We start from the raw sequence: 15,953 nt of genomic DNA on the forward strand, positions 1-15,953 counted from the left end.
GTGAGAAGAATTTTTTCCTATATTAATATCTAAATGTCTGCCTCAGCAATGACTTTATATTCTTGAGATATTAGCCAGAGCAGGCATCTTCGCCACTTAACCACTAATTAAAAAACACTAACCACATGTGGGCTGGGGAGATGGTTAGTGGGGAAAGCCCTTGCCTTGAATGACAAAGACCTCCCAGAGCCGGTAGAAAAGGCCAGGCCTGGTGGCAGTGCTGGGGTCCCCGTGTTCTGGCAGCAGAAGCAGTTAGGGCAGCAGCTCACTAGCCATCCAATGTAGCCTCATGCAAACTCCAGGTCAATGAGAAGACCCTGTCTCAAAAATAAGATACACATTCTGACACCCGAGGCTGTCCTCTGCCACACACACACACACACACACACACACACATACACACACACATACACATACACACACACACACACACACACATACACACACACACACACACACACACACACACGCACACACACATACACACACACACACATACACACACACACATACACACACACACACACACACACACACACATACACACACACACACACACACACACACACACACACACACACATACACACACACACACACGCACACACACACACACCATTTCAGTGTTGGAGACTTAACTCATGATAACTCTGCCTGTCTCAGATGTAGGTTTGACTCCCAGCATTGCTGTGACAGCTGAGAACCGTCTGTAACCCCAGCTCCAGGACACTGAGGCCCAGTTCCAGCCATCTGACCCACAGAGGAGTGCAGAACACATTCAGAACCCCTCCTGGAAGCCGCATGTGCGGCACTGCCTATAAACCACTGGCTCCACATCTGGCTACATCTCGATGTAAAGGAAGCCATACAGCAGTCCTGATATCGTGCAGCCATTTGGCTAGCTAGAACTCAGGCATTCCGAGACCAGGAAGACATGGATGTTGAGGGTCAAACAGCGATGTTCATTACAGAAGACACGTGACAGCATGCAATCACCCTTTATCTGCCCCATACACAGATGTTGACATATCTGAATGTTCTTCTCATAGTAACTGATGTCCATAGTAACTAACTTGATTCTCATACTAGCTTTGTGAAGGGAGTGCAGCCATCTCTGATTTCAACTGAAAAAACAAACAAACAAACTAGGTTTTCTGAGAGATGATTCTGTTGTTTATACCGAACGCATCACCCAGCTCAACATCTCCTGCTTTAGGAATCCCTGAATGGGAGTCTACTGTGCAGGTCTGTGGGAGACTGATGTAACCTTATTACTTTGGGTAATTATGTTTGCAGGGGTTTTTTAATTATTGATATTTATTTGCTAACATCCTGTTCTGGGAAGGCATGCCTTTCAAGGCTGTGAGCTTGAATGAAAAGCCCTTCTGATTAGACTTGTTGGCTAAATATCCCAGAGGAGACCAGAATTACCAATGGGAGGTTTCAAATAGCTTGGCTTTGGGGGTGGCTTTGTGTGCTGCAGAATTGTGATGCTTCTCAAAGATCCCCATTCTTCCCCGAGGAGGAGCCTTGTTTAACTACTGTAGACGAAATAGGCCGAATGGCTCCTCCTCACTAAAACTTTTCCGACAAGAAATATATAAGCAAGATTGACGTTTCTAGGAACACATTATCATGCCTGCATGCTCTTGACACTGCTTCTTATCTCTGTTTCTGTGTCAGGGATGGAGCACCCCACAGGGGTCAAATGCTTTGCTGTAAATTTGTAAATAGTTTGTGTAACCTGTGGTGTTTACTATAATTATCTTGTCCTGTAAGTCTTTTTGCCAAATAAAACACGAGGAAAGCACTTCCGAGAGAGTTTTAAGTGTGGGCCTTTTCTTTAATTCTCCTTTGTCGTTCCTTAAAATGTAGTTTAAATGTAGTTTCTCTCCTAGAGACAAAGGGGCATTAGCTTTCAAAAGCCTGGTCCTGTGTTCTAAGTTTCATATTGCCCTCTCCTTGGGCATTTTTCTGTGGCTGCACAGTGTCTATCACCCACAGCAAGTTTACTTTATTCCCCTGGATTCATAGCTGATGCTCTGTGGACCATAAAATTTCAGCTGCAAAACCAGAACATCTCATTATTTCTGAAATATCAAGCTTGTATCTTCTTGATAAATAATTCCTACTAGTATAATGTATCAGACTAAAACATATTTTCTGAGGCCAGTGAGGTTAAAGCGGCAATCTCACCTTTTTTAATTTTTTTGCCCTGGAGACAGTGATTTCCATATATAGAGTGACCCCGGTTTGTGTTGAACATGGAGAATAAGGATGAAGCGTGGAACGACACATATTGCTGTCAGAGATTGGAAATGAGGCCTGCTAACCTGTAGGCAGCCTTCCAGACTCATCAGCCCTCGCATTTCCAATGCATTCAGAAGGCCGCCTACTTGCTCAAACCCTGCTGGAACCTTCTTCCTCCACCGCCGCCTTCTTTTCCTTTTCCTCTTCGTTCTTTTAGACCACAGTTATCTGCAAACATTACATTTTAATGCAATTCTTTCTTCCTTTCCCTTCTCTTCTGGTAGGGGAGGGCATGGAGAGGGGAGGAGGGAGGGAGGGGCGGGGCTGAGGGATCGGGAACTAGGAAAAGAAGCTGGGCTCCTCCCACACAGTACCCCAGACCCTGAATTCATCTTGCTTCCTGGAGGCACGAAGAGTGGGTGTGACCCGCTGGGTTTGCTTTTGAACATCCATCAGTCAGCAGCAGGCTTACACAGGTGTGAACCTTCCCCTCCCTAGGCTGACAAGCCAACTCTGGAATTCAGCCACTTGCTGAAGCTGGCTTGCAGGAAGTTCTTCAAGCGAGCAGTGTCACCAGGGTGTTATTTGTTGGACAGTGCCCGTTGGGTAGCCACGTTGTGTATGGGGGAGGGCAGGGGTGTTACAAAAGGTTTTTTTTTTTTTTTTTTTTTTTTTTTTTTTTTTTTTATGAGTAATGTGTTTTCTGCTTCCTGAAGTTAGAATGTCTTCTCAGATAAATGGAGTCTGCTGCTGTCTTGCTGCCAAAAGAAACAGCTCAACCTCAAAGCTTCTGTCTGCAAAGGAATGACAGAACTGTATGTGTGTGCTTGTATATATTTATATACGTCAATTTAACATATATGTATGGTGCACACACAGCGACACAACTCGGGTAACATACAGTCAGTTCTTTCAACCACCCATTCTTCCTATATTCACTGGTATTTCTGATGACGACTAAGCTCGTCGGGAAGGTTTGTGTTGATGCTGCCCGCCCGCCCGTAGGAGTCACTTTTCAAGTGGAAACTGTCAACAGGAACGGCAGCAGCGAGCCTTTGTGGGCCATGGACGGTCCCTGCATGTCTGCGCTTGTCAAGTCTTTCCTTTCCTGGAGATGGAATCAACAATATCCAAGCAGCTACAGCTATCTTTTAAAATACACGTATACACACATAAGCGCTCTCTCGAAAGCACACATAAGGCACGGAGAAAAGAATGGCATCTGACACATTTATCTTGTATCCCTTGAAAAGCGAATCGGACCCAAACTCAGAGACTCTATAAGTAGCCCTGGCTCAGAATCCAGACAGCCTCCGTGTTTGTGTTTTGTAGTGTATTTATCAAAACTATATCCTTAGCTGGCGGTGGTGGCGCACGCCTTTAATCCCAGCACTTGGGAGGCAGAGGCAGGAGGATTTCTGAGTTCGAGACCAGCCTGGTCTACAGAGTGAGTTGCAGGACAGCCAGGGATACAAAGAGAAACCCTGTCACGAAAAACCAAACCAAAACAAAAAACAAAACAAAACAACAACAAAAAAACCCTATGTCCTTGAGTTATTTTTTATTTATAAAAAGCTATTCCCACACATTGCATACAACCCGACTTTGAAGGTATATATGTGATCGCATCACTGAAATCTAAGGCTTCCTCGGCCCTCGTTGTTGTTATTGTGCTTGCTCAGTTGCTGCAGTGGGCCTCTGGGACTCCTTCCTTGCCCCTCCTCCATTTCTCCCTCCTCCTTGTTCCAGGAACCATTCTCGGGCCAGGGGACATCAGGTAGTGTTTGTCTTCAAGTTTGGTTTGATTTACCTGCCTCTAAGTTTATCCGTGGGTCACCAATGACAGGGCTCCCTTCCTTTTTGGGGCTGTGTGACGTCCCGTTGCACACTGTTGCATGTTGGTTTGCCTCCCTGTCCTCGGCTGTGGTGAATATCTCAGAGACTGTATCTCTGAGATGCTTTCAATTCTATTGAACCCAGGCTAGGTCGTGTTCAACAGAGCTTTTTTTTTTTTTTTTTTTTTTTTTTTTTTTTTTTTTTGAGGAACCTCTGTACTTTTTTCCATAGCGAGTGCACTCATGTTTTCTTAACTAGTGTTCTTCTACTTATCACAGGCTGCATTAGCTTGTCGAGGAATTTAAAGATTTTACAGTTTAAATGTGTAGATGCTTCTAGGGGGCAAATTGGATCAAGTGTTGACCCATGATTGTGATAATTGATGTCCTAAGATATGCACATTCAACACTAGGTAAACTTCCTAACACTTGGGAGTCTGTGATAGATCCAGTGTCATACGGTAAGAGAATCCCAGTTTCCAACACTGAAATGTTACTCTGATGGAATAGTTTTGTGCTCTTGCAATAGAAAGTACTCTGACCAGCGCAGCAGACTAAGTCTGGCCTGCTGTGTGTGCCACGTTATGTAGTCAATTGATTCTTCCATTGCTTTTGCAAACTATTTTGATTTCATAATGCACTTGTTTATCATCAAAATGAAAACACAAAGTAATGATTATTTTACAGAGGCCTCCTCTGGCTTCCCGTAGTGTGCAGTAAGCGTCTGAGCATCCCAGAGACAGAAACACTGCTAGGCTCATAGTGTCCAGTGCTAACAAGAAGAACAGTAGACTCAGCATCCTAAGCTAAGGACTCCGATAGATTGAGGTCTAAGACAGCAGCATCCTGGCTCTTTAAAGAAAATCTCACCATTGCAGGCACAATGGCCAAGTTCAGCAAATATCCAAATAAGTGTCCGGGCAATTTGTCTTTGAAGAGGACAATAAGACACCATTTTCTAGATATAAGATGGGAGTTTAAGAATTTAACAAAATGCTTTTCTAAATCATAGCTTTCCCGGTTACCCTCGAGTTAGCTGTTTCTTTTGCACTTTAAAAGCCCTCGAAGATAGAAACGAATGTTTTATATAGGAGACGCTCCATGCTTGTTTCTTTCTATACCGTGAGTTAGTGAGAAGCATCCACAAGCGTCTGCCCCTTAGCCAAGCCAAGCCTCACCAGGTCTGGAACACGAATGATTCCCTGCCAGCGTATTACGAAGCCACTCACTGGCCAACTGGCAATGCACCCATTTGCTTAGAAAATTCGGTGTGACTCGGCCAGAAGGAGCGCTGAAGATTGCCAAGGTTAAACACGTTCACTGTTTTACATCCCCAGAGTGCTGTGTGCCAAATCCTTCTCCCCGTACTGAACAATATATCAGTATAAGTTCATTCTGAGAACTTTTTAAAATTTATTTTCCACTTGGTAAATTTCTATTGGATGTTTTCAGGAATGACCTTGAAGGCAAACATAGAACAGGGAAAGAATTTACAGATGCTCTGGTTTAGAGAACTTTGTTTTATTTTCCTCTCAAAGTCTTACATGGTATAACAAAAGACAATATCTCACCGGCAGCCATAAAAACTATGCTTTTATTTTTTTTGGTCAGAGTTACTACTTTGAGGCATTTTCAGAAAATACATAAATAACAAGAGCGTCTGCAGGTTGATATTTTGCTCTAACAAGCTTGGTCACTGTATTAACAGTCCAGGAGGGGCTGTAAACAGGAGTGACTACTAATTTTCATATATGTACAACATTAAGGGTAAAGTTGGTTAAAAGAAAGAAAGAGAGAGAGAGGAAGGAAGGAAGGGAGAGAGAGAGAGAGAGAGAGAGAGAGAGAGAGAGAGAGAGAGAGAGAAAGAAAAACTGTCTCTACAGTTTTTCCTGCAGTGTGTTTAGCCATTTTACACATTTAATTTCTAATATTCATCATGATTCCCCAACTAAGATTTCTATGAATGTGTTTAAGAAGAAAAAGAAAGCACAGATGGAGTTCATCCATCTAACACTGCCCCTTAAGCTCGTGAGCCCAGTTTCATACTTGGTGTTAACATTCGGCTTTGTGTTAGTCTGTTTGGGTGACCGTGACCAAATGCGTTATGGGGGTTGTCTTATAAACTCCTGAGTACAAAGATTACAGCACGCGCCACTGTACCTGGCTACGATGGCAAGGGTAAAACAGTTGTTGATGCTTTCCGTGTGACCTAGAATGTATCCAAATGCTGTAGCTATGATTGCAGAAGACATGGCATCTAAATCTTTGCTTATACGATGAACACTGGAAGTCAATCTTATTTCATCAACTTCTAAGAAATCTATGAACATTTCCCACTATACTTTATGGATTTCTCTGTTTTCCTAAGGGTTTTTTCCCCAGCCTTTGTTTTTATGTTCTGTAAATTAAAATGTCTTAAATTAATAAAGTCTTACATCTTAACACATTTTAGAGGATTTCATTGGTTTTTATTTAATGTGGATGAGTGTTTGCCTGCATGTATGTCTGTGTACCGCATATGTGCCAAAGGCCCACAGAGGCCAGGTGAGATGTTGTGTCACCTGCAACTGGAGTTAGGTGCTGGGAAGCAAATGCAGGTCCTCTACAGGAGCAAGAGCTAAGTGGTGAAGAGAGCTCTTAACCACAGCTGAGCAGTATCTCCAGCTCCCACCCCCGCCCAGCACGTTCTCCATCCTGCTATGCTGATGCTCGCTCTGGCCTTTAGTCAGTTCAATCTGACATTTATATCCCTACAACACTGCTCTTCTTGTTACCTAGTTTTCTTCTTCTTCTTCTTCTTCTTCTTCTTCTTCTTCTTCTTCTTCTTCTTCTTCTTCTTCTTCTTCTTCTTCTTCTTCCTTCTTCTTCTTCTTCTTCTTCTTCTTCTTCTTCTTCTTCTTCTTCTTCTTCTTCTTCTATCGTTACTAATACTACTTTTTTTTTTGAGATAGGATTTCTCTGAGTAACCTTGGTTGTCCTGTAGATGAGGCTGGCCTCAAACTCAGTAAAGACAAGCTCCATGGTCAGCGAAGGTGGGCAATGCAAAAAGAACCCAGTGGTATGTTTTTTCTAGTTGCTTTGTCTATGTTATTATTATTATTATTATTTGTCTTTTGCTGTATACTCTAGTTTCCAATTTTGTGTTTTTATGAGATGTGTGTGTATGTATGTTTCTTGTAGTTTTCCTTTTTAGAAAAGAAACTTTATTTTGTTGTTTTTGCATCTTTGTATTCCTAAAAGAGAAAGAAGGCGGGGAAGATCTGGGAGGAAATGAGGGAGGAGAGACTGAGATCAGAACATGTTGTATAAAAATTTCTTTTGAAACTATTCGTCACTGATATACCCACAGGCCAACCTAGTCTAGACAGTCACTAATTGAGCCCCCTTCCCAGGTGATTTTACACTGTCTCAAGCCAACTCTCAACATTAAGCATCACTTCTGTGAAGAGTGTCTGTTATTAATGTGCTTATTATCACTGCTGTGTACCTCGATCACGTGGCTAAGCCCATCCTTACACAGCGCTGCTCTACACAACTTCACAGGAGCATGGGTCCCTCACAACAGTGTACACAGCTCCTCCCTTACATATCACACAATAAAATGCCATTCTTCCATTATTATGGGCCTCTATGAAGCATATTTATAATTATTATTATCATCATTATTATTGTTGTTGTTTTAAATAAACAACAGGCTAACTATGAATGTGAAGAAAGTAACCTATTGCCCTAGCTTGCTTTCTAGTGCTGGGTAAAGCACATTGCAGGGAGAAAGAGATTGCTTGACTTAGACTTCTGTGCCACAGCCCATCAGTGAGGGATGTCAGGGCAGGGACTCAGGCAGAAGGGAGCAGAAGCCATGGGCGAGCGCTGCTTACCCACTTACCTGCTCACCTGCTTACCCAGCTTACTCAGCTTGCCTGTTTGTACACTCCAGGGCTGTCTTCCCAGGGTGGCACCTCCTGCAGGGTGCTGAGCCCTCCTACTGTCAACCATTAACTAAGAAAATGCCTGGCAGGCTCGCCTGTCTGCATCAAGTTGACCTACAGGGACACTTCATTGCTTCTCCTACTTTCTTTCTTCATGTGGACCTGAGTTTCTGGTGTGAGCCCCTCCCTAGAAGAAGCTCTCTTAAATGACTTTGTTAGGTTTCTGTTCTCAACTTTATTTTTAAAGTCCCTTTTTTCCCTTCTCTTATTGAAAGTAGATTTTGTTTTCACATAATATATCCTGAGCATGGTTTTCCTCCCTCTCCTCCTTCCCATTCCTCCCCACCTCCCTCTGTCTGTTATTAGAAAACAAACGGGCTTCTAAGGGACAATGATTCAATATAATATAATAAAAATAATACAATAAACATAATATAGTAAAAAAAAAACCCACAAACACATGAGAAGAGGACAAAACAGATAAAGAGAGAAAGAGCCCATGAACAAGCACAAGAAACAGATATAGATGCCGAGACCCATTCTTCACTCACTCAGGAATCCCATAAAAGCACAAAAGGAGAAGCCACAATGTATAATGTGTGGAAGAAACTCAGGCATAAGCTTCAACAGGGAGGTATCCAGCAGACATGGCGCCAGGGAAGCAACTTCATCCTAAATGGAGAAATGCCATAGTCAGACTCCTAGCGCTCCAAACCAGAAGGCCAGTGTCAAGCAGGGCGCTGGCATGACTTTCAGTGGGCACAGATGCTGAGCTTTGCCAAGGGAAGAGGGCTCAGATATGGATGCCGGTGGTGGTTCTGCACAGCACATGGATGTTCTTAATGCCACTGAAATGGTTGGGATGGGCTGGCAGGATTGCTCAGTGGGTAAAGTGCTGGCTGTGTGGGCCTCATCATCCCAGACCTAGAACCCACATGAAAGTAAAAGGAAAAAGCCGACTCTACAAGCAGTCCTCCATCCTGTACATATATACAATGTGACACATACGTGCCCCAACACACATCTTACACACACACACACACACACACACACACACACACACACATGCATGTATGCACGCATGTATACACGCACACGCGCATACACATGCACAAATGCTCACACAGACACACCACATACACTCACACACAGGTGCACGCACACACCATCAGGCTCCAAGAACAGAGCAGGACTGGGCTTCTGCGGTTTGCTAAAGCTCTGTGGTGTTTTACTCTGAGAAGGCTCGCTCTAGAACAACTGGTCCCCACTCTGGCCCTACTCCATGGAAACATTCATCCTCTGTCCCAAAATGTCACTTGCTGGTTTGGAGTAACAAAAACAAAAGCCACTGACGACACCTCCTGAGAATATTCTCTCGAGCGTATTCTTCTTGGAGGGAAAAAAGAAGTTTCTGTCTTGGGTCTGCTGACAAGAAAGCCTCTTCTGTGTGCTTAGTCTCCTCTGAAGCGAACCTTGCCCTGAGTCCTCCGACCCAAGAAGAAAGACCCAATATCTGCAGAAAGTAAGAGGATCCGAGCGCCAATCAACAGAGGCCCCCGGGGAAATGGAAGAACATTAGGATGCTGGATACATTTCTGCTGCGCTTTCAGCCCGCAGCATTGTATTGAATTCTATGCAGAACACCAAGAACGCCTGTGAATTGGAAGGTGGCTTGGATAATCACGGGCCTCTGGCCTCGCTGTGATGATGAAGTTAGAAAAAAAGATTCACAGTCATTGGAAGCAAGGGAATGAAGGAAGAACAGTTCCATGGAGTGTGCCAGAGGATGCAGACAAGGATGTGTTGTGAAGCTCCTGAGTTCAGGACAAGCCGCTTTAGAACAATTCAAGATTCAAGGTGCATGACTTTCCGCAAAGACGCAGCGTGGGTTGCTGTGAGTCTGAGGAAGGGAACTGGTGGAGAGTTTAGGATCCTTGAAGCCGAGATCTCATTCTGCACACTTGCGGCCACACAAGGAAGCTGGGGCTCTGAGTAGGTGGGCATCCCGGGAGATCGGTCCTAACTCAGTGCTGGGACTCTTGCATGGTTGCTGCCTGAGTTCCAATCCAGGAACCACATAAAAGCCAGTGGTGGTGCCATGAGTGTGCCACTGTGGTGCTGAGTTTGCAGAGATAGGCAAATGTCTGGAGCTGCACGGCCAGTCAGCCTTAAAAAAATGGTGGATGGTGTCTGACTTCTAACTTCCACACACATGCATATACAGGTGTACCTGAATACCCCCCCCCCCCCGCACACACACACACACGGTGTGGAGGCAGGGGGACTGGTGACCGAGACCTCTTATCCAATTTATTACCAGGAGAGTATTTATTTCCATTGCTAGCTAATCTTCAGGTCGACATTTTAGGTTTGCATTGGGTTTCTTAGAACTCGGGAGGCCAGTGAGGGAGAGGTTAGTAGGGAAGGCTGGAGAGAGAATCCACTCAGAGCCAGGAGGGAAGCTTTAAACTTGACATTGACCCCTCCTGGGAGCCTCACTTGGAACTCTGGGGAAAGTTGGGCTATGAGCAGATGGAGCAGTTGCTTCCCAGATGCCCAACCCCTTCCTGCCCCTCACCCCCACCCCAAAAGCTCCTTGTGTTACTCTCCTCACAAATGCACAGAAACCACAATCACAGGCTGTTCGTGAGCAGCCTTTTGTGGCCAGCGATGCCTCTGATGAGAGAAGAGAAAACGGGTAACGGCGATTGATAATGCCTGTGACTCTCTTGGTGAGAAGCAATTCAAACACGCAAGCAGGAGCCTCTCTGCCCAGTAATCTCTGCCTGAGTTCTCCTCTGTCACTAAAGGGTGAGTCTGTTTTTCAGGCATCTGCTAGACAATAGAGACCCTGAGTAATAGACTCAGACAGATAGGTGATAGCCTAGAGACAACGTGAGTCACATGACTGCCTTCTGTGCCGCCCTGGTAGTCTTGTTTGTAAATGAGTCAGCTCCAGAAGTCCTGCTATTCGATAAAGCTTAGACTATAGCTGAGGTCTTTAGGTTTTTGGTTTTTATTTTCTGCAATGCAGACATCCTAATAGCCCTACCCTCTGCACCATCTGACCCCTGAGACAGCTTCTTGCTATCTCCTTAGAGAGACCTTAGTAACCCCCTGCTCTGGACTCTTCACCATACCCCTGCTGCCTGAGAGCTGCTGACAGAGATCTTCCGGGCTCTGCAGGAAGGACTTTACACAACTGTATTGCTGCATGTTGAGGCAGCTAGGCCCTCAGAGGCCCTAGTCTCTTGTTCTAGAGTTAAATCCAAAGCAAGAGAGCAGGAAAAAAATTTAATCTTCCCACTAGTATGCTTACATGAACATTCAGGGAGGAGAAAAAAATGAGAAACATAAAATTTCCTCCTCTTCTCTAAAGGAATGACTTCTAAGCTTCTTTTTAAATGGCAGAAACCTTAAAAAATATTGACACCTGCAGCCACAAGTTGTATATCAACAATCTTTCCCCTTTTTTTACTCTCTCTCTCTCTCTCTCTCTGTGTGTGTGTGTGTGTGTGTGTGTGTGTGTGTGTGTGTGTGTGTGTGTAGATCAAGAGCTGGGAGTCTTTTTCAATCACTCTCCATGTTATTCACTGATACAAGGTCTCTCTGTTGAAACCAGAGCTCAGCTAATGTGACAAGTCAGCCAGCCAGCTTGCTCGCGGATCTGTCTCTGCCATCTGAGCACTGGATTACAGGTGTGTCCCATGCCTTTACAGGTGTACCCCTTACCCACACAACAGTTATGTGGGTTCTGGGGATCTGAACTTCAGTCCTTTGCTCATGTGACATGCCCTTCGTCCATAGGTCACCTGTCCAGCATCAGTTTTGCTTTGTTTTTTGTTTGTTTGTTTGTTTGTTTTTAAACTGGAGTCTCACGTGGCCTCTAACTCACTGTGAGGCTGGGATAGCCTTGAACTCCTGACCTCCTACCCCTGCTTTGAACATGCTGGCATTATTGGTATGCACCATGATTGCTGTTCTGGGAGTAGAACCCAGGGTCTTCTGCATGCAAGGCAGGCACTGTACAAACTCAACTACAGCCTCCTTCCTGTGCATGGAGTCCTTCTATCTCAGACTGACTTCACTCTACATTCCTAAGGCCCCCGGGGGACCAGAACAGTGTCAGCCAGAGGAATTCCATCTTGCACATTGTGCCTTTGATTAGGAAAGGGAACTGGACTGGAAGACGGGAAGCATGGAATTTACCCTTTACTGTTTGTTGCCTAACCATGTGACCTTCTAGAAACTGTAAAAGGGACCAAAACGTAGCGTCGTGCAAGCTACAGCCAATCTTCCCAAGGAAGAAGAGATGTCTACTCCATTTCTTCTCAATTTTTGCTTGTGACTCTCTAAGATCAAAGGTTTAGAGAGGTTTGAGGCAGCTAGGCCCTCAGAGGCCCTAGTCTCTTGTTCTAGAGTGAAATCCAAAGCAAGAGAGCAGGAAAAAATTTAATCTTCCCACTAGTATGATTACATGGACATTTTAGAGTTTATACAACAGGCACCTGTGTATCAGACCAACCTGCAGGCTTAGGTAGATCCTGTGTTCTTGATAATTGTGCTACCTGCATCTCGTCCTAGGCTCGAAAGTCCCTTTGTGGAATGGTGCCAGAGAAACCAAGATAAGTTTCTCAGTTGTCAACCCATCTCTTCCGTGGTAGATCAAATAAGAATAGTTCTCATAAGCTCATATATGTTTGGGCATTAGGGAGTGACACTACTTGAGAAGGATTGGGAGGCGTGGTCTTGTTGGAGGAAATGTGTCACTGAGGGTGGCCTTGAGGTTTTAAATTTTCAAGCCAGGTCTAGTCTCTCTCTCTCTCTCTCTCTCTCTCTCTCTCACTCTCTCTCTCTCTCTCTCTCTTTCTCTCTCTCTCTCTTTCCTGCCTTTGGATCTTAATTGTAGAACTCTCACCCACCATGTCTGCCTGCATGCTAGCATGCTCCCTGCCATGACAATGATGGACTCAACCTCTGGTCTATAAGTCAGCCTCAATTAAATGCTTTCTTTTACAAGAGTTGTCACGGCCATTGCATTTCTTCACATCAATAGAACACTCACTGGGACGCCTCCCATACACACCATCTGATGCCTCCTTCCTACAAGGCTTATTTTAAAGGACATCTCATTTCTCCTAGAGTAGACACTATTGTCATCACTTTTCAATTTCTGTGCAGACACTATGGACAAGGGAACTCATGGAAGAATTTATTTAGGGCTTACGGTTACAGAGAGTGAGTCTGTGACCATACTGATGGGGAGCATGGAAGGTAGCGAGGCAGTCATGATCCAAGAGGGGGCTCTGGGAAGAAGAAAGGGGGCAAGGGGAAAAAGAGGGAGAGGGAGAGGAGGGGGAGGGGCAAGATAGGGAAAGGGTGAGCAGGAGGGGGAGAGAGATTAGGAATGGAATAAGACTCTTGAAACCTCACAGTCTACTACCCAGTGACACACCTCCTCCAACAAGTCCATGACTTCTAATCATTCCCAAATAGTTTCACTAACAGAGACCAGGTATTCAAACATATGAACCTATGGGGTCTATTCTCACTCTGGCCACACCTTCTGAAATCACCACCACCACCACGTATGTATGTATGTATGTATGTATGTATGTATGTATGTTTGTATGTGTATAATTTTTTGAAATTAAAATGTCCTGCCTTCAGAATTCTGTGGTTGCCTGCAAGTCTCTATCTAGGGTTGAAACCCTGTGAGATTTCTCCCTTCCATGGTAGCATGTCTGTTGGTGTCTAATGCTTGAGAGATTCTCGGACTCCTTTCTGGATCCAAGGCATGCCCGTGAACCTTTCATTCCTGTAGAACCTGTAGAAACTTGGTTGAGAACAGCAGGAACCTGAGTTTCATTGTGTAAAGTAAAAACAGGAAGAGATACAGGCATGCGGTGTGAAGAGGCTTAGTTAAGCTTCCACATTTCCCTGCGGAGTAGAATCCAGTCTGTACATTTTCTGAGCAATTGTCAAATCCACAGACCCACAACTAGGCTACCTGGGTGTATCCGTCTCTGTATACCACACTGACTATGTACTACCCAGGCCATACAAAACTCTAGCAAGCAATATGGATTTTGCTTTCCAAGGCTTCCTTTATATCAGTGAATCAAGAGATAGTAACAAAACATCATGTTCCCCAGCAGGAGAAAATACGAAGTCAGGCTTGTGTGGCCATCTGCCCACTGCTTTCTTCCGTCTCTATTAACTTTTCTTTATTTGTCTTTAACTGATAAATGTTCTCTTCACAAACCTGTTGTCCTGAGATAATTTCTGAATCTGTTTCTTCACTCTCCATCTTTAAGCTCCTGGCCACTACCATTCGGAGGTATATAGGACATGAAATGTGTCAGTAGATCTCATTGAGTCAGTTGCCTCAAATCAGCTCTGTTGCCTTAAGACAGAAGATTCCTCTTTTCTTTGTAACTTCAGCTTCTTGTGTCTCCCATATGCTGACTACTTTAGAATAATTTCTAGAAATAAAAATGAAGATAAAAGTTGGGACTCTCTTCAAGTAATTGTCCCACAAAGGCTCTTGCATGCTTGTTTGTTCTGTGCTCAATGAAAACAGATATAAGCATAAAAACTGTGCTTGAAATGAGAGGGGACATAAGAAAAATAAATCATTGGATAGTGACCTAATCCCAGACTTTTGAGGCCTCCCAGGTATCAGGCTGTCATCTCTGGAGAGACCATGGTTCATGAAGACAAGGCTCTGCATGAAATTTGCAAGATGTTGTCTTTAGACATTTTAGATGGTCCCACACTCTGTTTCTTAGGAATGTTTATTTAATATGAGTCCTGGACTGCGATTATTTTCATTCTCTTTCTTGGTTTCAGGCTTGCTTCCTGTACAGGGATCACCAGAATTAATTTCAACCATACCTACATATTTCTTGGCGATGGGCAAAGAAAAACATTTGGAAGAATTCGTATGAATCCCCATATCTGAAAGGCCCCTGGACATGTTTCTTGGAGGGGGGGGTGGCTTTTATCAAATTTCTTTATCAAACTTTTAAGTCTTTAAGCTATGATTCTCAAAGACTATATGGCTGTGTTACATTCCAAAGCATCAAAAATTCTACAAGTCCTTATGTCAAATATCTTAGATGTAACTTCTTGGTGCCTTATATATAAATCCAACATTCTTAAATAAACCATCTTCACAGCTACCCACAGATTGAACGTGGATGAACGTGCCTGTTTTGTTTTGGTTTCAGAGGTGCTGAGACTCCTGCCTGGCCAGGATGGATGGTCCATTGCCTCCACCCTGACAGCAGCTACTATAGCCCTGTACATTTCAAGCTGACACTGACCAAGATGCCTTTGCTCTGAAGATCTTCCTCAGGGCCACCTTTCCTTCTCATTTGCGCTCTTCAGGAGGCTGGTGAGAGCTCCTTTGTCTTAGGAAGCTGTCTCTGGCTGTCATAGTCAGGAAGGTACACATATACCCTCTAAGTAGGTGTGGCCCTCAGAGTCCACATGCTGACACGCAGAGAATACATTGCTCTTATTTTGTTGAATGTGTTTCACCAGGACCCACCTCTGGTGTGAGATCCCTGAAGAATAAGAGACTAGACAACATTGGAACGTGAAACCAGGCAGAGATTCTAGCCACATGAATTTGAAAAAGTAACCCCCATGCAGTGACATCATCTATGGACAAAGGATAGCTTGAAATGTCTACTTCATAATGTCATTGTGAGAATGCAATGTCGTCGATGAAGGCAGCCATTGTTTCCTTAATACATGCATGAATTCCTAAACACTCAGATATACTTGTTTCCCTTTGACTACTTGAGTTCATATCCTCCACAACTAGCAGAATGTTTTCATTAAAAAAAAAATACCCAGAAAGGTAAATTCTAGTATCAAATATTACCATGCTTTAAGGAGTTTTATATTATTCAAGCAGCCCAGTCAAGCAC

The 15,953-nt window shown here is 44.1% G+C and overlaps 1 long non-coding RNA gene across 1 annotated transcript in view; it reads left to right on the forward strand.

Annotated features, from left to right (window-relative positions):
• 1700044C05Rik (RIKEN cDNA 1700044C05 gene) overlaps positions 1 to 15,200 on the forward strand; it is a 32,288-nt gene extending 17,088 nt beyond the window's left edge. Inside the window, exons 4-6 of the long non-coding RNA NR_045624.1 lie at positions 7,036 to 7,142; positions 11,636 to 11,711; positions 14,866 to 15,200. This is a non-coding gene — a long non-coding RNA (RIKEN cDNA 1700044C05 gene). The remainder of the gene's footprint in view (positions 1 to 7,035; positions 7,143 to 11,635; positions 11,712 to 14,865) is intronic.
• Positions 15,201 to 15,953: the final 753 nt, after the last annotated feature.

Source organism: Mus musculus, chromosome 14 (genome assembly GCF_000001635.26).
Source record: "Mus musculus strain C57BL/6J chromosome 14, GRCm38.p6 C57BL/6J".
In the NCBI taxonomy this organism is placed as follows: domain Eukaryota; kingdom Metazoa; phylum Chordata; class Mammalia; order Rodentia; family Muridae; genus Mus; species Mus musculus.